At 31.3% G+C, this 25,766-nt stretch overlaps 1 long non-coding RNA gene across 1 annotated transcript in view; it reads right to left on the minus strand.

The window, feature by feature from the left end:
* LOC142241568 (uncharacterized) overlaps nt 1-25,766 on the minus strand; it is a 337,909-nt gene that overhangs the window by 143,504 nt on the left and 168,639 nt on the right. Inside the window, exon 3 of the long non-coding RNA XR_012723699.1 lies at nt 9,813-9,843. This is a non-coding gene — a long non-coding RNA (uncharacterized LOC142241568). The remainder of the gene's footprint in view (nt 1-9,812; nt 9,844-25,766) is intronic.

Raw genomic sequence — 25,766 nt, forward strand, 5'->3', positions numbered from 1 at the left:
TTTGTTGCATTACAAATTTTTGAGTAATCAGACGGATAAGATTAGTGTAATTTTGTTTTATTGTGAAGGGTACACTAAAAAATTGACCAACATTAAATTTTTTTGTTACTCTTTATTAATGCGATCTATCTCATCGATATTTAACATTATTCTTATATTAGTAAATAAATATTATATTAAATGGCAAAACCCAGTGGTGTTGCCATATTTACATAAGTTTATTTCTTTTGTATATCAGACATGTGAAAGTATGTGAATAAGTTTTGTGAAGCCTTTCTATTCAATCTTTTGAAGTTTTCATGATTTGTCATCGTGTTCTATTATCACTATTTGGAATTCGTACATACTAAAAAAAATCTACAATAAACATGATTTTAAGACCGAAAAAGTGAATTTATATCATATACGGTTTTTGAGAAATTCCAAAACAAACTTTGAACTTGTTTCCTGTAAAAATCAGTTTTTAGAGTTGGCGTTCTTTGGAATGGAGACATCGATATGTTTTGTTAATTCCCATTTTTTTTTAAATTTTAAATGGCAAATTTTTAACTACTCAAATAGTTGAAATTTACAATATCCAAATACGAATCTTGTTGATAAAATATTCAGCAACTGTATTTTTTAAAGCAATAAATTGCTCTGTTGATTTGTTTTATTCTATTTTGAAAACAACAAATATACAAATATGTTACATAAAATAAAATGCAATAATATCCAAATCATATTTCCATCATATTGGAACCTCAGAATCAACGAACCACATTAAACAGGGATGGAGTATTTGTCGCTTTGTAAAGACAACTTAGAATCTTGTAATACCGCCAAAGACTTTGGGTTCTGTAAAAAAGTTAAATAAATTTTCTTAAAAATTTGTTTCTGTAATAATATTATAGTGTTGCACACCTTTTGGAATTGGTTATAAAAAGGAGGTCCCTTATAAGTGCATAATTGTCCAATAATTCATTATATCACAATGGATTGAATAGCCTAAAGGATCTTGGAGTAACATACTCACATTACAACAAATTATAACCTAACATATGATCTCGAATACTTCTGCAAAAACAAAATATTGTTTCTGTTATGCAGATTTAAAATATTTCGAAATATTTACTAAATATATTTATACTTGACCACCAATAAAACGATATATTCGCAATCAATTTATTTACTTTAAAATCTACAAACAATGACGTACATACATTTACTCCACACTCAATTGAAAAGTTGAGATTAAAAACGACTTTCGCGTGTGAAAAAAGGAATTACCAGGCGAAATTTTAGACATATAACCATGCTTTATCTTTTCCTTTTCGCTGTAAGAAAGTTTGTTTGGAAAAAAGTATAGACATATTGTTATAAACGTTGACTATTTTACGGGATGTTAAAACATTTTCATAAAACTAAGTACTTTTTTAGGTCTCAGCACTTTTTCTGCAATACAAACAATATAGAAGAAATTATTCGATTTTATAAATTTTCACATTTTACCTTTCGTCCATTTTGTAACCAAACACACTATTCACTGAGCCATGTAGCTCTTATTGGCATCAATACACAACTATAGCTATAGGCATCGACGCATACACTCTCAAAAAATCGCTTCTGTAACATATACCCCAATGTGGTATCATAATGGACTGAATAGTCTAAGTGAGCCTGATACATCGGGCTGCCACACTGAAAAAAAAGCATACCCGGTTCCAAAGATTTTGTCTTTACTTTAAAAAATTTGGTATTGATTCCGAGCCAAAGAAGCGGAGAATACAAGTAAGGATACTTTTAAGACACAATTCTCTTTTAAATTTAGGTTTTGTGTACTTGCTTCTAGGAAGCAAATTTTAATTTTTCGCTTTTTCAGCTTTTTTTCTTCATATGCTATCAAAGTCCTTTTAAAACAAGTTAACGACGACTTTATTTTCCAAATTAAGACTCGACTTCTAGTAGAAATTATGCTGTGTTTCAAGCAGGGCTGTGGAGTCGGAGTCGGAGTCTTGGAGTCGGAGTCTGAAGATTTGGCTGGAGTCGGAGTCGTAAAAATTTTGCTCGACTCCGGCTAAACCAAATTTTTTAAAACACTTCACATTTTTGTAACTAAAAAAGTTTTTACGCAAATTAGTTTCCAATGCGTTATGCATTCGATCAATGTACACCATGATTGGAAATGAAAATCAACTTCCAATTACGGCTATCATTTTATGTTTCCTAGAATGTTAGACTAGCAAATGTGCTGGATCGATCCATTTGAATCCCCATATCAATTTATTTGAAATAATTCGAACAATAATGCGAATTTATTGTTTTTAATTTTATTTTAAGGCTATATACCTACACACGTATGACAGAAAAAATTGTCAAAACTGTTTTTTATAGAAAATTTTGTCACTATTGTATTTGTATGGAATGTTTTGTCAAAATTTAATTTCTATAAAAAAATTATTCGAAATATTATTACTATAGAAATATTTTTTTCTATAGAAAACTATGTCAACATTTATTTCTATAGAAAAAAAATAAAACAAGTATATACATCAATAAGTTCGTCCGGGCCGAATCATAAATATCCACCACCATGAATCAAATATACTTATTTCCTTAGAAAATTTCATGGGGGTTTGATGACAGATCAGTTTAACCAGTTCGCATCCCGAAAATAAATGCAAAGATTTTACCTATCAGATTCCGGATTTATAAGAACTATTTTTGTTTGAGTTTTAAAGGAATCATAAACATATCCTGTAAATGTGCAAGAAAATTAAGGAAAAATACCTTGATTTGAAATCTAAAATCTATAGTACACCAACTGTTTTATGATTACGAGAAGTAATATCTGGCAAATTTAGATTTATGGTAAATGTACCTTCTGTACCCTCAATATCTGAAATCGGTCTATATGGAGGCCTTACCAGCGTTGCAACAACGAATTTTTATTTTGGACCAAATTTTTCCAAAATTTGTACCAGGGGACCAGTTTTCTAATTTAAATTAATATAATTTAAAAGTTACAATTTTTCTAAAATTTTTCTTCGAAAGAAAATTTTTTCAAAATTTTATTTCTATATAAAATTTTGACCTCATTCTATTTCTATCGAAAATTTTGTCCATATTTTATTTCTATAGAAAATTTGGTCCAAATTTTATTTCAATAGATTTCATTTTAGCCAAAATTTCAATTTAGCCAAAATTTAATTTCTATAGAAAATGTAGCCAAAGTTTAATTCTATTGAAAATTTAGCCAAAATTTAATTTCTGTAAAAAATTTAGCCAAAATTTTATTTCTATTACATATTTAGCAGAAATCTTTTTCTATAGAAAGTTATCGCAAAATTTTATTTTTTCTTAAAATTTGTACAAAATTTTTGCATAATATTGTATCCCAAAATTTTTTAATTAGCTTATTTCTATACAAAATTTTGTTAAAATTTTATTTCTATAAAAAATTTGTAAACATTTTATTTCTATGAAAATTTTGTTAAATTTTTATTTCTATAGAAATTTTTGTCCAAATGTTATTTCTGCAGAAAAATTCCATTTGGTCTGACCATCGGACCAACTTCAATAATTTTTTGGGTCTATTTTGGTCCAATCGGACTAATGGGGCTACGCCAAAAACATGGAAGGATACGTACAGTATTCAGCACATCTATTGTAGTTCTAGTATATAGACCCCAAAACGGAGGGCCGGTTTATAAGGGGACTATATCAAAAACTGGACCGATACACAATATATTCGGCACACCTCTTAATGGTCCTAGAATACCTCCAGATTTTCAATTTCAGGCAAATTGGATAAAAACTACGGATTGTAGAAGTCCAAGAAGTAAACTCGTAACATCGGTCTAAAAGGGGGCTATATCAAAACGTCGTCCGATAATGACCATCTTCGGCACGCCTTGTAATGGTCCTATAATACCTCTAGATTTCCAATTTCAGACAAATTGGATAAAAACTACGGATTCTAGAAGCTCAAGAAATAAAATCGGGAGTTCTGTCTATATGGGAGCTATATTAAAACATGGTCCGATAATCACCATTTTCAGCACTCCTCCTTATAGCCCTAGAATACCTCTAGGTTTCCAATTTCTGGCAAATTGGATAAAAACTACGGTTTTTATAAGCCCAAGACCCCAACGGATCTAGCTCATCTTCGACATGACAAACTTATTATACCCCTGTCACCATTCTATGGTGGTGGGTATAAAAATATTTTTATGTAGAAAATTTTGTGAAAAATTTTTTCTATAGAAAATTTAGCCAAAATTTTGCTTCTATAGAAAATTGTGCAAAATTTTATTTACACAAAAAATTTTCCAAAATTTCTATTAATAATTTTTTCAAATTTTTTTCTATAGAAAATTGTGCCAAAATTTTGTTACTATAGATTTTTTTATACAAAATTTATACAACATTTTATGTCGATAGAAAATTTAGTCAACATTTTATTTTTATAGAAAATTTAGTCTAAATTTTCTTTCTATAGAAAATTTTGCAGCATTTTATTTCTTTAGAAAATTTTGCAAAATTTTATTTACTACACAAAAAATTTTCCAAAACTTTCTATTGATATTTTTTTCAAAATTTTATTTCTATAGAAAATTTTGTCAAAATTTGTTTACTATAGTTTTTTTATAGAAAATTTGGTAAATTTTTTTTTTTGTATAGAAAAATTTCTCAAACATTTATTTATATAGAGAATTTAGTTCAAATTTTGTTTCTATAGAAAATTTTGCAAACTTTTATTTACTACACAAAAATTTTTCCAAAATTTCTATTTATATTTTTTTCAAAATTTTATTTCTATAAAACAATTTGTCAAAATTTTATTTATATAGCAAAATATCTCAAATTTTTTGAGAACTGATAAACTGATACTCACTGCTAAGTCGAAAACTGGTAAAAGTGACTCAAATTTTGCTATATAAAAAATTATGAATGTTTCCCAAATATTGCACGAGATTTTGTAGAAGTCTGATTTCAGATTTTATCAAAATGTAGATCTAAATACAAAGTTGTGCAGAGTATGTTACAATCGGCCCGCCCGACTTTAGACTTTCTTTGCATTTTTATTTTTTGCTATAATTGTGTTACGTCCCATAACGTTAGATTTAAATTTTAGGTACAGAGATTTTCTAGAAGTATATACAATTTTGTCTAAATCGATTCAGATTCAAATTCATGCATATGGGAATATAACCCTTTATAATAATTTTCGTCCACAAATACATATACTGTCGGTATCTTCTCATATTATGATGGGTATTTATATCATTATTTTATTTATTAAACATTGCCCTAAATTTGAAATAAAGAGTTTAATTGGTATAAATGCGAAATTAAGACATTTCTTGACACAAAAATAAATACGATACTTTATATCGATCCATATATATATCCCATATATACCCCCTCAATAGAACTACAAATTAGTGGTACAAAAATGAGATTTAGTTATATTACCCGAAGTCGACTCCGGAGTCGGAGTCGAGCTGATGAAAAATGCTGGAGTCGGAGTCGGAGTCGAGCAAAATTGGCTCGACTCCACAGCCCTGGTTTCAAGTAAAAAACGTGTTTAAAATAAAGTGTTGAAAAACATGTTCTATATTTGAACGATTTTTTGCTTTGTAGTCAAGATGCAAAAAGACAACAAATTTAAAGACAATTTCATTAAATTTAAAGATTTTTTCTAAATTATTAAAGTCAAGTTGACCTTAGCCCAAACATTTTTTCTTTCATGTTATGATATCCATTTTTAAATCAAATCACTTAATTATAAGGACAATACGACTTCATTGAAAAGTTTATCGACCTTTGGTCAAGGAAAAAAACTTTATACTAGAGAAATGCGTCTTCTATGCTAAGCAAAATTTGCATTCGTATTTTAAAGACATGAAATCTTTGACCTCACGACAATATTTTTTTCAGTGCACCTAACCTAACCTAACATATACCCCAAACACATTTTGCTTCAAGCATATATATTTTCACGATTGGTCCAAACAAAATAATGTTTGTATTGTTCAAACATATTATGTTTCACCTTAGGGCATACACTGGTAGAAAAAAATTTTAATGAAATTTTCTTTGTGTGGATATATTTTTAATGCGCCAATTCCATTAATTTACTTGCAGCATACTCTCTAGGTATCTCTTTCTAAACACATATATGTTTATAGGCTATTTCGAAATTAATATATGTTTGCATCTAAGCATATTATATTTACAAACATTTTATGTCCCAAACATAATATGTTCTAACATATTAACATATATGTCCCAAACATGTTATGCTAGTTTATGAACATTATATGCTTGCACTTAAAAATATTGTGTTAAAAAATTTGAGTTCCAAACATATAATTTTTACACCAAAACATATGAAAAACAGTCTTCTTCGTCCGTGTCCAGTATAGGCCACATTGCTGGGCACACACAAGCCGATATAAAGAAATTTTGTCACAAAAAAAAAGAACGTTTGTCGGGACCCTCTCTTACTAACGGCCTACCATATAAAGCTCTTGGAAACGGAAATAATGTAGGTTTACATATACTCCAAAAATTTTCGCACGATTTGGAAGGGATGTTCAAAGCCTCAATTTGTGTCTTATGTGAGACATAAATACAAAAAAGAACAGTGCTTGCTGTCAATCATTCTCAACTCCAATAATGCTTTTAAGATGTAGATCGTAAACGTAGCTTATGATTGTATATTTCAGTATATATGGTATACTTCAATTATAAATTAAAACGTTAGAAGAAAAATCCGCAACTATTTTTCTCAACAGAACACAAAATTAAATTAAATAAAATGACAGACATAACAAAATTTTATTGTTTCAAAGTATCCTCGATTTTCATATTACAATTTGCTTTAAATATTTAGAACAAATTTTCCAATAAAAGATTAATTGTGCAATTTTGTTTAAATAAACCCGAAAATTTAATAAAATATTCAACTAGAGAAGATTGTAAATTAGTTTCAGTCGCCATTGTTAAATTAACTAATTATTTTGTTGAAGCAGTATTCGAAATTAAAATCAACTACTAAAAGGAATATTTGTTGGTTAAAAAAATTACACATTCTAACAAATATGTTTACTGGTTCAATTGGCATACAGTTTTTTTGGGTGGTTTATTCAGCTAATTTAACAAATTTTTTAATTAACCAAAATTAACAATCAATTTGGTTTTATAAAAAAATTGTGTTGAACTTAAACATTTACTTCAACAACAATTTATTGTAAGGTAAAAAATGATGATATTATTTTGTGTGTATGTATTGTTTCTACCAGACGATGAATTTGTTCAATAGTACCGTGTTTTTTTTTTTTCATAAAACTAAATTGGTGATCGGGTATGAGTTTTTTTATTGCCAATTACTGACATTAGTCTATTTAGAAATAATATTTCCAGAACTTTAGAAAGTATCGGTAATATACTTATAGGGCGATAGGACTTTATGTTATTTGATGCTTTTCCAGGCTTTTGGATGATTTTTTTGGCAAGCTTCCATTGTAGGTTTACGTAGCAATGGGTTAAGCAGGCATTATAAATAAACGTGAAGAGATCTATTGCTTCATTGGGTAATTCCTTCAGGACTGTGGGAGTAATCAGGTCATAATCAGGTGCTTTGTTTGGTTTGATTAAATGATTAAGTAACATACATTTTAGGAACAAATATTTACACAATATTAAAGACTAGTTTTTACTTTTTAATTTTAATTCCGTGGTGTACTTTTTAAGTGCAATTCACAAAAGTACATCCTCTCAAAAAAAAAAAAAATACTAAATGTAAAGAATAACATTATTGGCACTAAATATGACCATTTAAATCATACAGTAGTTCGTTCTTACTATTTTTGGGAATCGTATGAAAATTTTCTTCAGCTTTAGTTCATATTAAACGAATGTGTACGGTCATTGAACTTTATACTCACGTATAGTTCATAAAATATTTGAGATATACTTTAAAGAGTAAAATTTAATTAATCCGTCAAAATTTTTGCAAAAAATAATAAAATTTAACTACACAATTTTTTTTTGCATTAAGCTGCAATAAGTTGAAATTAGAGTTAGTTTAACTAAAATTTTTTTTTCTGTTTAGCGGTATGGTAATACGATTCGACCTACACCGAAAGAATTCTCTTCGTTAATTTTACGAAGAATTCTTCATTAACTGTTCTTCGTAACTTCTTCATTAAAACAACGAAATTTTCATTGATTTTCGTAAATTTTACGAAGACTATTTTACGAATGTACGAAACGTCTACAAAATATTCTACATTAACTTCTCTTCGTAAAAAGTTCGTACTTTTAACGAAACTTTCTTCAAAATTTATGATTTTTGTGAAGAAGTTTTTACGAATTTATGAATATTTTACGAAACATTATGTGTTAAAATTTGTTCATAAAAAGTACGAAACATTTTCTTTGAAATAACGAAGAAGTCTCATTGAAGTTGTAAAATTTCCGTTCGCGACATAAAATTGTCTTCGATAATGTGATTGAGTGTATTCGTTTATTCTATTTTTTATGCATGTCTATGCTACTTTTCATTTGGGTGATAGGATGCTATGAATAAAAATGAAGCAATAGAACTAAAAAATATACAAGAACTTAAAATGTAAAGTAGTGATGACATTTTCCAAACTTGTTACTACAACCAAATGCACTTTGGACTATAATTTTTTTCTAAAGGTTCAAACATTTTTCAAAAAAAGTACGAACGTTTTTAATAAAAAGTACGAAACATTTTCATAAAAAGAACGAAATTGTTTCATAAAAAGTACGAAACATTTTCATAAAAAGTACGAATTTTTTGGAAGAACTTCGTAAAAAGTACGAAATATTTCGTACTTTAATGACAACTACTTGTACCAAGTTTCAAGTCGATAGTTTGTTTCGTTCGGAATTTAGCGTGATTTCACAGACAGAAGGACGGACATCGCTATTCACAATGACAAAGAAAGTATGTACCTTATGGGGTCCGAGACCAATATTTCGGTGGAGGATATAAAAATAATGTCTGATCTGTAGTATAATTTCAGTTTTATGGAACCTAGATTTTATCCTGGATTCCTTCTAAAACCAATTATTTTTTTGAATATACAAATAAAAACTTTGTCTTATGTTTTAAATATTCCACAAAAAAATATATAGAAATATTTTTTTTTAATATGCATATAATATTTTCCATTATTCGTTTCAACCTAATGTCTACAACAAATCCTCTTCAATTCACAATGTGGCAATGTGCATTCATCTCCATTTCTAGACCTTGTTATTGGGATTTTGTATCGACTTCTAGCCATGCCATTCCCTCCCACATGTCGAACATTTTATTTTTATTTGAATATCAATGGAACCAAAAAAAAAAATTAAGAAGACTTTTCAGCAACAACAACAAAAACCACAAACAAATATGAAGATCATCATACAGAGATCAACCACCCCTCTTTTGGTAGATTGTACAGCTCATATGAACTAAGGGGCACATTTCCATAATTGGTTATGATTTAAGAGCTGATGGTAATTAATTTCTATTTATCCAATTGCTCATATGGAGGTGGAGTAAAATTGCTAAAGAGAAATATTCAAAGACTTCAAATAGTTCAAAATCCAAATTTATATACATCAGTGTAAAGTCTCTGGTACTACAATATGCACAGTAAATAGAATTTTCTCCACTACAGTATTTATAGGCAGGCAACAATGTCAACAAGCAGATAAGAGAAAACAATAATTGATATTGTTTGAACATATGTTCTTTTTATAGTTATGATAAATTAATTAAAAAATATAGATTTTCCACTTACATGTAGTATATCAGCTGGATGTGAAAGTGACCTACAAAGAAACAAAAAATATTATTAAAAAATTTTTTTAATTATTTAATATCTTAATAATTATTTCTTGCAAGCATTAGCATTTTTGTGATTATTATGAAAGGAGCATACTTATTTCTAGACTAAAACCAATATTGTCTTGAGTACAGAGATTTATTGTGCTTGAAATCCAAATTATAGAAATTAGATAGTAAGAAAACAAAGGTTTAAAAAATGATAGAAATGTTGCAAAAGTTGAAATTGTGAATTTTTTCCGTTCTCTGGCAAGTCGATGCACAATTCATTGGAGACAATCCAAATTTGCACTACTTCTGGATCACAAGTTGGGGATCCAATCTTGAATTTTTGGAAAGATGTTTCCGGGATTAAAATGTAAAAATAAATAATACGCAAGTTTTGATTTGTACAGATACGAAGTTTTTATCCTTGATCAAAACTCGATAAAACCTTCAGTAAAGGAATTTTGTCCTTAGTGCTGTTTTGATACAAGATTTGACTTTAAAATGAGCATCTTTAGATAAAAGCCAACTCTATTAAACTGAGGTCAATTTGTCCTAAATATTCGGAGACAAATCTTCAATATTATTAAAATTATCATTAAATTCGATTATTTTTAACAACTTGACGAAATATCCTGCAAGAATTTACATATGTTAATACGACCCTGCCAACATTTTTTTAATTTGACGGAACTTCTTAGAATCCCCGAAAACAATTGTATACGACATCCAAAACTCGTCGGAAAAGCGCCGTCACTATTGAGAAGTTGTACCACCATAAGCGTAGGAAGGCCTCTGGGGAGGGGGCTTAGACCCCCAGAAAAAATTTAGCCCCCCCAGAATTTGAAAACCTATTTACGATTTTACATTTTTATAAAAATTAAAAAAGTATATACAACCGCACAAAGTTCCGCTAAAGACTTTGATGCACAATCGAATTACTTGGGTTGTGGTAGCAGTTGCCGATGGCAATGTTTGAAGTCTGATATTTATGAAATAGAGCTGTGATTGAACTTATGGTTTAGTTGAATAACTAACAGCCTGTTTCTGTATGTCGAACGAGTTCAATCGATCGACTGAAATGCATAGAAACAGCTGTTTTTATACCCTGCTCCACACTGTGGAACAGGGTATTATAAGTTAGTGCATATGTTTGCAACACCCAGAAGGAGACGAGATAGACACTTGGTGTCTTTGGCAAAAACGCTTAGGGTGGGCTCCTGAGTCGATATAGCCATGTCCGTCTGTCCGTGAACACATTTTTGTAATCAAAGTCTAGGTCGCAGTTTTAGTCCAATCGACTTAAAATTTGGCACAAGTATGTGTTTTGGTTCAGAATAGATCCCTATTGATTTGGGAAGAAATCGGTTCAGATTTAGATATAGCTCCCATATATATATATTTCGCCCGATATGGACTTATATGGCCCCAGAAGCCAGAGTTTTACCCTAATTTGCTTAAAATTTTGCACAAGAAGAACAATTAGTACTATAGTCAAGTGTGCCAAATTTTATTGAAATCGGTTCAGATTTAGATATAGCTCCCATATATATCTTTCGCCCGATATGGACTAATACGGTCCCAGAAACCAGAGTTTTAGCCCAATTTGGTTGAAGTTTTGCACAGGGAGTAGAATTAGCATTGTAGCTATGCGTGCCAAATTTGGTTGAAATCGGTTCAGATTTAGATATAGCTCCCATATATATCTTTCGCCCGATTTACACTCATATGACCACAGAGGCCAATTTTGTACTCCGATTTAGTTGAAAATTTACAGAGGGAGTAGAATTAGCATTGTAGCTATGTGTGCGAAATTTTGGTTGAAATCGGTGCAGATTTAGATATAGCTCCAATATATAGCTTTCGGCCGATTTACACTCATATGACCACAGAGCCCAATTTTTTGCTCCGATTTAGTTGAAATTTTGCACAGGGAGTAGAATTAGCATTGTAGCTATGCGTGCCAAATTTGGTTGAAATCGGTTCAGATTTAGATATAGCTCCCATATATATCTTTCGCCCGATTTACACTCATATGACCACAGAGGCCAATTTTTAACTCCGATTTAGTTGAAATTTTACACAGGGAGTAGAATTAGCATTGTAGCTATGCGTGCCAAATTTGGTTGAAATCGGTTCAGATTTAGATATAGCTCCCATATATGTGTTTTTCTGATTTCGACAAAAATGGTCAAAATACCAACATTTTGCTGTAAAATCACCACTTCTTAGTCCAAAAGTTGTAAAAATGACTCTAATTTTCCTAAACTTCTAATACATATATATCGAGCGATAAATCATAAATAAAATTTTTTGAAGTTTCTTTTAAATTGCTTCAGATTTAAACGTTTCCCATATTTTTTTACTAACATTGTGTTCCACCCTAGAGCATTAGCCGACTTAAGTTTTGAGTCTATAGATTTAGTAGAAGTCTATCAAATTCTGTCCAGATCGAGTGATATTTAAATGTATGTATTTGGGACAAGCCTTTATATATGGCCCCCAACATATTTGACGGATGTGATATGGTATCGAAAATTTAGATTTACAAAGTGGTGCAGGGTATAATATAGTCGGCCCCGCCCGACTTTAGACTTTCCATACTGGTTTGGTTATAAATTCAGCTGTTTGTTTCCATTTTAGTCGATCCACAGAGCTCATTCGACATACAGAAACAGGCTATAAAGCTCCCTTATTATATTGTTTAGTCTGGTTTAGTCATCTTAATTAAAAAATAGTAATTGGTATTAAAACTATTCTTTCATAAATTAATATCTTAATAATGCTGCAAAAAGGCGTCGCCAAAAAAGAAGTGAAAATGTTCTTTTTGGGTCCGGAAGTGGTGCAAAATTGGCGGAGAAGCGATGACTGTAATAGGAACTGGTCATTGAACGAATATCCACCGTTTCAACAGCCGTTGCAATAAATTTGCATCACTTCTTACGGTGTGATCCGAATTCAGAGTTTTTTTTTTGAATGTGAATTAAAAAATTGTGTGATATTTTCCCAAATAAATAATTTTTATTTATTCGTTTTTTATTTGATTTTTGGTCGACCTTTTATATAAATATTTATAAAGACCTCGAGCTTCAAGAAACATTAATTTATAATAATTTTTATATTTTTTATGATTTTTAATGCATTCTAACGCTTGTTTGAAAAAATTATCGATTTTTCTATAATGGATTTAGCATTTTTTGAATAATTTTTACCATTCTGTTTATTCTTACTCTTTTTTTAAACTATTTGCAAAAAGAAAACAAAAATTACGCATTATAATATGAAAAAACTGAAGTAAAAAACTTCCTGTGTAGTTAATATAATTAACTTCTTTGTGAGGACATTTTTGGAAGTGCTTTTAAAGTTGTGCCTTTAAAACAAATCCCAATTTTATTGCTGGGAAAAGTGTGGAACTACTTTTAGTTGCTTTATTATATATTATTTTGATGTCTATTTTTGTATTCTTTTTTATGAAATAAAACAATAATTGAACCTATAAGTTCAGTCTATAAATTTTTAGCTAGGGGGGCTATAGCCCCCCCCCCCTAGGAAAATTGTCTAGCTACGCTAATGTGTACCACGCCAAGTTACTACAAAAAATTTTCATATGAGTGCAATTATTAGGTGCTATTTTAGATAAATTTAGAACGACGCCAATAAAAGCCCCTTCAAACAATCAGAAAAAGTGCACTTTAAGATACCACTATCTTAAAGAATCATTGTGATCAAGTAAAACACGATTGTTTAGATGTTTATTAATTTGATTAAACATTTATAAATATAAATGTTTAACATAATATTTAATATTTATATTTATCACAAAATATTTAACATAATTTTTTGCATTAATAATAGAATGATGTTGAGTTACATGTTGCAGTGACTATCAGCCAGTGTTTTTAGTCTCGATGGAGGCAGAGTGTCTGAAAAAATATCTGAAAAACAATCACTTTATTCCATTTGGAAAGTCAAAAATTGTTCACCAATATACCATTCACAATTTTAAGCAGAGTAACAATGATTTCAGCACTTCAATACCCTTTTCATTAAATAAATTATAATAAGCTAGTTGCGCTTGACGTTTCACAAAATATAAAATGACTCTTTTAAGAATTGTGATGGCAAAATACTTTCATGTACATTTTATACTTTTTGATATGCTTCCCCTATCAGAGTTGGCGATTGTTGTAGTGTCATTTACGAGTCTGTGATAGCGATGAGGATGAAATGGAACTTTGAAATGCTGGCAGGGGATAGTTCGGCAAGGCCGAGTCCTATGTACACTCAAAAAAATTTTACTTGGATCTAAAGATTTTGGAATTTATTCCGAACCAAAGATGCGGCTTATTTCAAATAAAGACAGTTTTAGAAACCTATATAGCTTTAAATCTAGGATCAATAAAATTAAAATTAGGATCATTTAGAAGAACTGTCATGAATTTCGTACATGACAGTTCCTCTAAAGCCACAATCGAATACCAGTTGCCGCTGGCAAAATTTTTCTTCTAAATTGCCCATGTCGAGCCAATGTTATATAAAAAGAGGCAGATTAAATTTATATATGCCACTTTAATTCTTTATCAGTGAAATGCTATGGATTATGGACCGATATGGTAGGCATTCATACCTAGCAAAAAAGACCTTCCAAACAAGTATTTTGGATCCCCAATTTATGATCCGGAAGTAGTAAAATTAGACCATCTCCGATGAATTTTACATGGGCTTGTCATAGGACGGAAGTAGTCCATTTTTGGCTCCTTTTCCATTGCTTTAGAAGTTGTGCCTTGGAAGTTCATTCGGAAAAGGAAATTTAAAAAAATTAAAAAAAAACACAATTTTTTCCAATTGCACTTTTTATTTCTATCAGTTTTTGTTACACAAACGCCATTGAACACGATGCATCAAAACATCTATTCAAATGTTTGTAATATGAACCTAAGATGACCCCACGCCATGATATTCCAGCTACTTCCTAAGATGTTCTTTATTATTATGAATGAAAAAAACTAAATAAATAACGCTGGTCCAAATCTCACTAGCGGTAATTTTTTAATTAAATATTTTTCTTAAAAAAATATTTCTTTATGTTACACATCGTTTTTTTCGGCATATGTTTTTGTATAAATCTATTTCTCCATTAAAAATCAAAAAAAAAAAAAAATCGTAATATGCAAAACCTTCTCAAAAGAACTTCCTTGGAAGTGAAAAAGTCAAACGGCACAAATTCAAAACCCAGCGGGGATGAATTTTGATAATTTTTTATTTATTTTCTATTCTTTTTTGCGAAATTTATTTGTCTAAAACATAAAATTTCACTTAAAACGGCCTAATTCCGTACTTTCTAAAACTTGGCCAAAAGGACTGTATCGAAAGTGGAAAAAAGTCGATAGGGGATCCCGGGATGCGCTTTAAAAGAAATGTTTGTGGACTTGTCCAAAAGGACTGCATCAGAAGTGGAAAAAAATGAAGGAGGATTCCAGGATGTCTGTGAAACAAGTTCAATTTGTTTGCTGGGTAGTTATGAGAAAGCATATACTGACATCTCGTACTAAATTCTCAGATGAAATTTGCTCCTTCAGGATCAATCAAGAAGTCAAATATGGGAATTGGTTTATATGAAGGTTATATTTCCATTACAATCTGAAATATATATGTATCAATGACAACTACAATAACAGGTTTGCTGATAAGTCCCCAAAATTCGTTTTTATTATTCTATTATTTTATTATAGAGCGATACAACGATTATAACGACCTTCCAAATTTTTGATACCATTTTGGTAGTACTCCTTCGGTTTTGCCTCAAAATAGGCCTCAGTTTCGGCGATCACCTCTTCATTGTAGCCAAATTTTTTCCCTGCGAGCATCCTTTTGAGGTCTGAGAATAAGAAAAAGTCGCTGGGGGCCAGATCTGGAGAATACGGTGGATGGGGATGCAATTCAAAGCCCAATTCATGAATTTGTGCCATCGTTCTCAATGACTTGTGGCACGGTGCATTGTCTTGGTGGAACAACACTTTTTTATACCCTCCATCATAGGATGGGGGTATATTAACTTTGTCATTCCGTTTGTAACACATCGAAATATTGCTCTAAGACCCCATAAAGTAAAGGGTGATTTGTTAAGAGCTTGATAACTTTTTTTAAAAAAAAACGCATAAAATTTGCAAAATCTCATCGGTTCTTTATTTGAAACGTTAGATTGGTCCATGACATTTACTTTTTGAAGATAATTTCATTTAAATGTTGACCGCGGCTGCGTCTTAGGTGGTCCATTCGGAAAGTCCAATTTTGGGCAACTTTTTCGAGCATTTCGGCCGGAATAGCCCGAATTTCTTCGGAAATGTTGTCTTCCAAAGCTGGAATAGTTGCTGGCTTATTTCTGTAGACTTTAGACTTGACGTAGCCTCACAAAAAATAGTCTAAAGGCGTCAAATCGCATGATCTTGGTGGCCAACTTACCGGCCCATTTCTTGAGATGAATTGTTCTCCGAAGTTTTCCCTCAAAATGGCCATAGAATCGCGAGCTGTGTGGCATGTAGCGCCATCTTGTTGAAACCACATGTCAACCAAGTTCAGTTCTTCCATTTTTGGCAACAAAAAGTTTGTTAGCATCGAACGATAGCGATCGCCATTCACCGTAACGTTGCGTCCAACAGCATCTTTGAAAAAATACGGTCCAATGATTCCACCAGCGTACAAACCACACCAAACAGTGCATTTTTCGGGATGCATGGGCAGTTCTTGAACGGCTTCTGGTTGCTCTTCACTCCAAATGCGGCAATTTTGCTTATTTACGTAGCCATTCAACCAGAAATGAGCCTCATCGCTGAACAAAATTTGTCGATAAAAAAGCGGATTTTCTGCCAACTTTTCTAGGGCCCATTCACTGAAAATTCGACGTTGTGGCTCGTTAGTAAGTCTATTCATGATGAAATGTCAAAGCATACTGAGCATCTTTCTCTTTGACACCATGTCTGAAATCCCACGTGATCTGTCAAATACTAATGCATGAAAATCCTAACCTCAAAAGAATCACCCTTTATATATATTCTGGGTCGTGGTGAAATTCTGAGTCGATCCGAGCATGTCCGTCCGTACGTCTGTTGAAATCACGCTAACTTCAGAACGAAACAAGCTATCGACTTGAAACTTGGCACAAGTAGTTGTTATCGATGTAGGTCGGATGGTATTGAAAATGGGCCATATCGGTCCACTTTTACGTATAGCCCCCATATAAACGGACCCCAAATTTGGCTTGTGGAGCCTCTAACAGAAGCATATTTCATCCGATCCGGCTGAAATTTGGTACATGGTGTTAGTATATGGTCTCTAACAACCATGCAAAAATTGGTCCTTATCGGTCCATAATTATATATATCCCTCATATAAACCGATCCCCCGATTTGGCTTGCGGAGCCTAAAAGAGAAGCAAATTTCGTCCGATCCGGCTGAAATTTGGTACATGGTGTTGGTATATGGTCTCTAACAACCATGCAAAAATTGGTTCACATCGGTCCATAATTATATATAGCCCCCATATAAACCAATCCCCAGATTTGGCTTGCGGAGCTTCAAAGAGAAGCAAATTTCATCCGATCCGGCTGAAATTTGGTACATGGTGTAGGTATATGGTATCTAATAACCATGCAAAAATTGGTCCACATCGGTCCATAATTATATATGGCGCCCATATAAACCGATACTCAGATTTGGGTTGCGGAGCCTCAAAGAGAAGCAAATTTCATCCGATCCGCCTGAACCACATCGGTTCATAGTTATATATAGCCCCCATATAAACCGATCCCCATATTTGGCTTGCGAAGTCTCCAAGAGAAGCAAATTTCATCCAATCCGGTTGTAATTTGGAACATGGTGTTAGTATATGATCTTTAACAACCGTGCCAGAATTGGTCCATATCGGTCCATAATTATATATAGCCCCCATATAAAACATTCTCCAGATTTGACGTCCGGAGCCTATTGGAGGAGCAAAATTCATCCGATCCGGTTCAAATTAGGCACGTGGTGTTAGTATATGGTCGCTAACAACCATACCAAAATTGGTCCAATCACACAAAAATTGGTCCATATCGGTTCATAATCAGGTTGCCACTGAAGCCAAAAATAATCTACCAAAATTTTATTTCTATAGAAAATTTTGTCAAAATTTTATTTCTATAGAAAATTTTGTCAACATTTTATTTCTAGAGAAAATTTTGTAAAATTTTTTTCGGTTCGTAATAAAATTTTCATCATTGTCAAAATTTTATTTCTATAGAAAACTTTGTCAAAATTTTATTTCTATAGAAAATTTTGTTCAAATTTTATTCGGTTCATAATCATGGTTGCCACTCGAGCCAAAAATAATCTACCAAGATTTTATTTCTATAGAAAATTTTGTCAAAATTTTTATTTCTATAGAAAATTTTGTGAAAATTTTATTTCTATAGAAAATTTTGTTAAAATTTTATTTCTGTAGAAAATTTTGTCAAAATGTTATGTCTACTTTGTCAAACTGAATTATATACGCATTGGATCGATTTTTTGATTTAATATATACCACGTATGGACTTACATACAATTTAGAACATGGTGTTAGGAGTTTTTAAGATACCTTGCTATCGGCAAGCATTACCGCAACTTAAGTAATTCGAGTGAGGATGGCAGTGTTTAGATGAAGCTTCTACGCAATCCATGATGGAGGGTACATAAGCTTCGGCCTGGCCGAACTTACGGCCGTATATACTTGTTCTTCTTCATATGGGGCCGTTTTGCCGCGATTTCGACCTTCAAACGCTCCAATAACGCCATATAATAGTCACTGTTGATGGTTTTTCCCTTCTCAAGATAATCGATAAAAATTATTCCATGTGCATCCCAAAAAAAAAACAGAGGCCATTACTTTGCCAGCGGACTTTTGAGTCATTCCACGTTTCGGAGACGGTTCACCGGTCGCTGTCCACTCAGCCGACAGTCGATTGGACTCAGGAGTGTAGTGATGGAGCCATGTTTCATCCATTGTCACACATCGACGGAAAAACTCGGGTGTATTACGAGTTAACAGCTGCAAGTACCGCTCAGAATCATCAACACGTTGTTGTTTTTGGTCAAATGTGAGCTTGCGCGGCACCAATTTTGCACAGAGCTTCCGCATATCCAAATATTGATGAATGATATGACCAACACGTTCCTTTGATATCTTTAAGGTCTCTGCTATCTCGATCAACTTCATTTTACGGTCATTCTAAATCATTTTGTGGATTTTTTTGATGTTTTCGTCGGTAACCACCCCTTTCGGGCGTCCACTGCGTTCACCGTCTTCCGTGCTCATTTCACCACGCTTGAATTTTGCATACAAATCAATTATTGTTGATTTCCCTGGGGCAGAATCCGGAAAGTCATTATCAAGCCAAGTTTTTGCTTCCACCGTATTTTTTCCCTTCTGAAAACAGTATTTTATCAAAACACGAAATTTCTTTTTTCCATTTTTTTCACAATAACAAAAGTTGCTTCAGAAAAGATGCTCACACAATCTCAATCACACATCTCACAAACTAACTGACTTACGGACGTCAAATTTTGAGACGAATCATTTGAAGGTTGGTACTATATAAAAATAATATGCATTTAATACTAGAGACGACTTCTATGTGTCAGACCGGGGACTTATCAGCCAACCTGTTAGGTTGTTTCATTCTGAAGTTAACGTGGTTTCAACAGACAGACGGACTTGACTGAATGACGGAATGACAAAGTTAGTATAACAGCATCATATTGTGCATATTATGAAAAAGAGTTAGCGCTTAACATATGTTTTGAAATCAGTGCTTAAAGTATCAATTTCAACTCAAATCAGCGCTGATTTGGTCGTTTGATAAGCAGTTGCTACTGACTCTCTCATTTACAATCGTTCTGAAATATAACTCTATTTTTAGTATTTATGAACCGATATGGACCAAGTAGTTACGGCCGATTACTGACATCATATGATGAATTCCACCCAACTGTGACTAAAATTGTGATTTCTAGAGGCTCAAGAGGCAAATCTGGGCATCGGTATAAAAATCGAAATTCGTTTCCAAATATTGACTTATGTGATTTTGATTACAATCGCTAGTTCTCTCAAATGTAGAAAAATATTAAATTGGGTATACCATACTATGGGCCATATATCCATTCAAGCGAGTATTTTATCCAAAATTTCTTTTTATATTGTTTCTATCGCATTCCGGTATAATCTATTAAACATAAAAGAATTAAGTGTAAGTGAAATGTACATTAAACATTTTCTCTCACAAAATAGATGATGCGTCTTGTTATCACCGCCAAAGTACATTGTGCGTTCCATTCCATAACGAATGTCCCAATAAAATTTTAATATAATTTTTATTTTTCAAAAAAAAAAAAGAAAAAAAAACAAATCTCTCACATATACAAACCCATGAATGGACATTCACATGAACATCTGCATGTATATTTTATACGCAGCTCTTTTTTTATGAATTTGAATTGTCGCCTTAATGTAGTGACAAGTGAGTTTTTTCATAAATTGAGACATTTATAAACAATCAAAAACATTTTTGTGTCATTCATGATTTGTGGAATATGGACTACAAACTGGCGATATATGTCGACGTAAGTACGTACGTTTATAACATTTCGTTTTTTTTTTGTGAGTATATTATTCTCTTAAATGATTTCAGTTTATCAAAGTGTTCGTTTGTTCAGCATTTTGAATGCGACTTTCATGTACGATTTGTCGTGATTAACCGCAACTCAACAAAGAATTCATATTTTACAATTTGGCAAACAGACAAAAATGTCTGAATAACAGACGTACGAAAAAATTTCAATTAATTTCGTAAGTATCATAAATTTTAATATAGAGAATTTTTGTAGTCTGTCGAATGGTAATGAGAATATATTACATACAAATAATGAGCAATTGGGATTTATTTCATGAGGTAGTCCAAAAAGATGGCTAATATATCAAGCTTAATAGATTTACTCAATAAATTATCATCGAATTTATTTTGTAAAAATATGTCAAATGTTTCTCATGAGATACAAGCAATTCTATGAGGGTGTATTAGTAAGTGAGTAACAAAACACTTCAAATCAAAGATGCAATAAATCTTTGCCTAGCATGAAACTTGTATTCCATTAATGCAAAAATTGAAGATCTCATTTGACATATCACACATCTGCCATTTTAGTCAATAAAAATTATATATTATCAACGATCTGACATTCTGATGCGGTACAGAGTTGGAGGTATATTCTTCTTTTTAACATGTTTTGGTATCCTTACGCCCAGAAAAATGTTAACCCACCGTAAAAAAAGCAAATTGTTTTATATCAAGAATAAACTACGTCGTTCGAAAATTGATCTAAATTACATATTATCATTACAATTTTAATACGAGCTTATTTGACATGCAAGGTTGAGGAATTGAACTAAATTATACTCCATTTTTTGAAAATTTCACAAAGCGTTGTTAAAAGCAGGTGTACTTTTTAACTACAACTCACGAAATTACACCATCTCATAAAAGAAAAAAAAAATGACTGAAATTAAAGAACAAAATCATTAACCATACTGTAGTTCATTCTTACAATTTTTGGTAATCGTACGAAAATTTTCCTTAGCGTTAGTTTATATTGAAATTATATGTACTGTCATTGAACTATACCCACGCACACAATTTTTTTCTTCTGATTCAATCACGAGATTAATTGATCCAATTAAAAAAATAATTGATAATATAAATTTTTGTGATTGATGTTTGTTTCAATTAAAAATTTTTTTGAATCAATTAAATTTTTAATTGAATATTTTTTAAAACTCAATTAAGACTTTAGTTGGAAAATTTTTCGCGAAATTTTTTTCTGTGCGTTTAGTTCATAAAATATTTGGGACATACTTAAAAAAGAAAATTTTGGCCTGAAAATTCATACAAATGTTAAGAATGTTTTTACTTTTTTCTTTACACTTATCATATTGTTTATGTTCGTTTATTACTCGACAACAAAATATGAAGTGACTATTCTTTGGATACTGTCATTGAACTTTTCCAAAAAATTTTCCTTCGGTTGGAATACGAAAGAAAACAAAAAATGGAGTTAAAATGCCTTTAGCGCTATTGAAGACAGATACAATTAAAAACAAATAATTTAGGCCTAAATAGCTAAAATTAAATAATAACAAAAAATCATACAAGGTTGGTCAAATAAACAACAAACACAAAAAAATACTCATTGCAGAAACTTATAAACGCAATTTAAGTAAACTTCACCCATTTTAGTAAACATGGGTAGTCATAGGGTTAAAATAATTTTAAAAAATTACTAAACGATGTTATCAACTTTTCAGTTTCGAAATATTATATATAAACGTGTATAATTTTTGTTTTAATGACGGCGGTTAATTAGATGATCAAATTATAACGTGGTAATGTATTTTGTACATTATTTTTTATAGCTCTTAATTCCATTAAAAACTCATAAAATGCAACATTGTTGCATGTGTTTTGGTTACTACTTGTCACTCACAATAAATACACGATTTGAAATTCGAATAAATAAAAAATAAAATTATGCATTCAGAAGAATCAGACGTTTCTAACTGAAGTTTTTCGGTTTATGTAAATGAATATTTCGCTTACACAATTATTAGATATGCAAAGTCGACTTTTCAAATTTTTGCAGTCTTCAAATTCGACTTTCGATTTTTAGGAAAAGATTTTTTTAAATTTTCTGATCCGAGCATTGCTGTTAATAATAGCACTTAATTTGATTAGTAAATTATAACGTAATAATGTTTTGTTTTTTAATTATTTTATTGAGCACTTTAAATGCTATAAAAAATCCATTAACTGCAACAATGTTCCAGTGTGAATGTTCAAAGTGACACAGCTTTCAGTTGGTGAGGTGCTCAGGTCACTACTTCTCATTTATGAGAAATATATGATAATATGATTTTTTAAAGTAATATAATAAAAATTTGCATGAGAACATGCTTTCAAATATAATGTCTCCTCACGCTCACAAAAAATCGCTTCTGTAACATATACTCCCAAACATATTTTGCTTCAAGCATATACATTTTTGGCTATTGCCCAAACATTTATATGTTTGATCTCTTCCAATATATAATATGTTTGAAAGCATATTGGTCTAAACAATATATGTTTGGGTAGTCAATTTCCAAACATTTTGTATTTTTGCATCCAAATTCAATAATGTTGTCTTCCAAAAAACAATATGTTATTATGTGAACATATAATATGTTTGGAAGCATTTTGCACCCAAAAATATTATATGCTTAAAAAAAATTGTCCCAAACAATATTGTGCTCAAAATTTTATTTATTTATTTATATATTTACAATCATAATGAATTATGAAAATAAACAGGTAATATAGGTGCTAACAACATAGGTTTTCGACCTGAATGCTCAAAATTTTGTTTCTGCCCAATTGTATATTCCCCGACATCTTTCTCACTTCCTCGAGATTTTTTAGTTCTTAGCACCTTTTTCTGTAATACAAACATTGTAGAAGAAATTATTCAATTTTATGATTTTTTTATTTTAATTTTACCTTTTGCCGGGCGGGGATTCGAACAGCGGACCACACAGTTTGTAAGGATCAAAGAAGTAGCTGATCAATTGCCCAAGGAAAAATAAAATGTTAATTTTGTAATAACAAGCAACAACCACCAACTTAATTCAATATCGCTCCCTGTTAAATAGCGCTCCAAGCTACTAAACACATATATGTTTATAGGCTATTTCTAAATTAATATATGTTTGCATCCAAGCATATTATATTTACAAACATTTTATGTCCCAAACATAATATGTTCTAACATATTAACATATATGTCCCAAACATATTATGCTAGTTTATGAACATTATATGCTTGCACTCAAAAATATTGTGTTTAAAAATTTGTGTTCCAAACATATAATGTTTATAGCCAAACATATGAAAAACAGTCTTTTTCATCCGTGCTGTAATAAGTAAAAATGCATAAGAAAATGTCCCAGTCAATTTCTTAGTCGTTATATTCGACTAATCGACATTTTTGAAAATTGACCCAAATCGACTATTCGACTCTTGATATTGGAAAATTGACTAATCAAACGAACACTCAAAAAAATTTACTTAGATTCAAAGATTTTGACCTCCCAGTAAGATTTTTACCTTACAGTAATTTAATTTATTTGGATACAAACATAATTTTGAAACTTCGTATAAAAATTTATATGTTTAAAGTCCGAGAACGTAAGAGAGAATAGAGGACACAGATAAGGAGGAAAAAGATAAATGACGAAAAAGATAGATAACGAAAGACAAGTAAAAATATATAAGTTTAATTACAACAACTAAAAATGTAGGTTGCTGTAGCGTTGCTTCTCATAAATTATTACGTTTGTCTAAAACTTCATACAGTATGAATATATTTTCTCATTGCGTGCACCGAGTTGACCGTGCAATAATTGGTCCATACTTATTCCCAGATTTGACTTCCTGAACTTCTTGGGAGATCAATTGTCATCCCATCCGGTACTTTAAATCAGTAAATGCTTTCCGACAACCATGCAAAAATACAATTCATGATGGAGGGTACATAAGATTCGGCTTTATATACACTGAAAAATTAGTGAACACATCAGGAAACAGAATTTTAATTAATTTTAGAAAAATTTAATTAACTTTAGAACTAAACTTCACGGACGAAAAACCAAAATATATGGGTCTTGGGTTTTCATATGTTCTGGTGTAGATTAGGTTAGGTTAGGTGGCAGCCCGATGTATCAGGCTCACTTAGACTATTCAGTTCATTGTGATACCACATTGGTGAACTACTCTCTTATCACTGAGTGTTGCCCGATTCCATGTTAAGCTCAATGACAAGGGACCTCCTTTTTATAGCCGAGTCCGAACGGCGTTCCACATTGTGGTGAAACCACTTAGAGAAACTTTGAAACCCTCAGAAATGTCACCAGCATTACAGAGGTGGGATAATCCACCGCTGAAAAACTTTTTTGGTGTTCGGTCGTAGCCGGAATCGAACCCACGACCTTGTGTATGCAAGGCGGGCGGGTAATGTGAATACAGTAACTGCTTGCTATCAACCACACGCTCACAAAAAATCGCTTCTGTAACATATACTCCCAAACATATTTTGCTTCAAGCATATACATTTTTGGGTATTGCCCAAACATTTATATGTTTGCTCTCTTCCAATATATAATATGTTTGAAAGCATATTGGTCTAAACAATATATGTTTGGGTAGTCTAAGTTCCAAACATTTTGTATTTTTGCATCCAAATTCAATAATGTTGTCTTCCAAAAAACAATATGTTATTATGTGACCATATAATATGTTTGGAAGCATTTTGCACCCAAAAATATTATATGCTTAAAAAAAATTCTCCAAAACAATATTGTGCTCAAAATTTTATTTATTTATTTATATATTTACAATCATAATGAATTATGAAAATAAACAGGTAATATAGGTGCTAACAACATAGGTTTTCGACCTGAATGCTCAAAATTTTGTTTCTGCCCAATTGTATATTCCCCCACATCTTTCTCACTTCCACGAGATTTTTTAGTTCTTAGCACCTTTATCTGTAATGCAAACATTGTAGAAGAAATTATTCAATTGTATGATTTTTTTATTTATTTTAATTTTACCTTTTGCCGGACGGGGATTCGAACAGCGGACCACACAGTTTGTAAGGATCAAAGAAGTAGCTGATCAATTGCCCAAGGAAAAATAAAATGTTAATTTTGTAATAACAAGCAACAACCACCAACTTAATTCAATATCGCTCCCTGTTAAATAGCGCTCCAAGCTACTAAACACATATATGTTTATAGGCTATTTCTAAATTAATATATGTT

The sequence above is a fragment of the Haematobia irritans genome, chromosome 1, assembly GCF_050003625.1.
Source record: "Haematobia irritans isolate KBUSLIRL chromosome 1, ASM5000362v1, whole genome shotgun sequence".
Classification (NCBI taxonomy): Eukaryota; Metazoa; Arthropoda; class Insecta; order Diptera; family Muscidae; genus Haematobia; species Haematobia irritans.